Below are 2,150 nucleotides of genomic sequence, written 5' to 3'. Positions count from 1 at the left end.
ATAAAGAGACTAAGTTGTAATTTTAGGTATTCAAGCTTTCTTAGATCTATTGAGATTGGTTATAATGGTTCTTTTTGGAATTCAAATCATTTTAATCTGATTATTATTTAAGTTTTTGAAATTATATAAGTAAGCTTTATGTCCTAACTTTTCATAATAATGATAAGAAACATTTGTGAAGATTTGACAAAGAAGTTCTTTAAAAACTTTTACTTCCTGTGAGGATTGAAAACAAGTCTGATTTTATTAAAAACAGCTCTTTGATTACTCAAAATCATATACAACTTTTAACAATTTTTTTAATAATCGATTTTAGTTTTTGAACTTTATTTTTCATATCTTGATTTTCTTTTAGCAAAAAATCTTTTTTTAAAGAACTCTTTCTTTTCTCTAATCAAAACTTAGTTGCTTTCTTAAGTTCTTTATTCTTCAAATCAAGTTTCTTAAATTCATTCAAAAGATCATAAAATGTATCATGTAACTCATCAAATGTAAATTCACATTTTATTTCAGATATTACCTCCACTTCTTATGTTATAAGATGTAGATTGGCTTCCTCTTGAGTTTTCTCTTCGAAGTTTGAATCCTTGTGATCTCTCCATGCAGCTAACATTGCTTTCTTTCTAATTTTCTTTGAAAACTTCTTAAGAAAGAGACAGTCAATTTTGAAGTGCCTGAACTTCTTGCATTCATAACAAATGGAGTGCTCCTTATCCTTCTCTTTCTCCTTGCTAGGCTCTCCTTTTGAAAAGAACTTTCTTTTGAAGCTTTGTTTCTTCTTCTTCGAAATTCTCTTGAATTTACATGTGATAAGGGCCATACTATCATCTTCTTCATCTTTCGATTCTTCACTTCTCTTTTCAATTTGAGTAGTATACTTGAAAGCTATTATCTTTCTTTTCTTTACTTTCTCCTCACTATTTTGCTTCATAGTTAACTCATGTGTCATAAGAAAACTAAGAAGTTCTTTTATAGATAAGGCATTGAGATTCTTGACTTCTTGAATAGTAGTGATTTTAGCTTCTCAGGCTCTTAGAAGAGATCTAAAAACTTTTCATACATGTTCATTGCTAAAATAAGATTTTTCTAAACTTTTAAGACTATTAATAATATGAGCAAACCTAGTAAACATATCAGTAATAAATTCATTGTGCTCTATTTAAAATAATTCATATTGATGACCCTACGATCAATTTTAACGATTATAAAATATTGAATAAAAATGAAACTAATCATGTATTTCAAGGATGGATATAGGATTTCTTAGATACTTATAATAAAAAAATTATCCGTAAAAAGAATTCTCTCAAAATACTAAGTCAAAGCTCTTAAAAGAACAAGTTCTCACAAGTTTGGATGGCTCATTATGAAGAAAATAAAATTAAAAAAAGTAAATATCATTTGAAAGTATTAGGACTAAAAAATTCAAGTTTAAGATATCAAAATATGAAAAGAATAAAGTTAAAAAATTTTGAGTCGACTCTAGCACATTGGCACCAATAGCACAAAGCTTAAGTCGACTCCTAAAAAGCTCGAATTGACTCTCTCAGAAAAGATGGAGAGTAAATTTTCTGAGTGCAATCCATGAGCTGACTCCTGAATAGTAGAAGTCGGCTCCTAAATAGTAAGAGTCAACTTTTGAAGACTGTGAGTCGACTCATGAGTAGGAACAACCTAACAGATAGTTTTTCTGGATGCTTCTAATAGCTAGTTTTTGGATCTAACTGCTAGTTCAACCTTTGATCAAAACTCATTCTTCAGTCAATTTCAATTTTTTTAAAATTAAAAAATTATTTAGAAAGTAAGAGGAAGGGAATTAAATAGAAAATTTCATTATTTATGAGAAGAAATATTGAATATCCTTAAAGAAGAGGAAAAGAGAAGAAAGTTATGCAAAAAATTCAATGAGCATAGAGTGATCTTTTTCATTATCAACAATATCTGCTCAAACATTAAAAAAGAGAAGTCAAGCTTCAAAAGAGCAATCTTTCAACTTCTTCTCCAAGCATTAAAGAGTTTATATTCTTTATTTTTATTTGCAATAAAAATTTCTATCTCTTGTATCTTCTGTTTTATTTACAAGTTTCTTTAGGATGAAAGAAACTTGAGTCAGGCCCGTTCAGACTCAAAATTAGACTTATAAAGTTTTG

The sequence above is a fragment of the Elaeis guineensis genome, chromosome 6 (genome assembly GCF_000442705.2).
Source record: "Elaeis guineensis isolate ETL-2024a chromosome 6, EG11, whole genome shotgun sequence".
Lineage (NCBI taxonomy): Eukaryota > Viridiplantae > Streptophyta > Magnoliopsida > Arecales > Arecaceae > Elaeis > Elaeis guineensis.
This window is presented reverse-complemented; position numbering follows the sequence as displayed.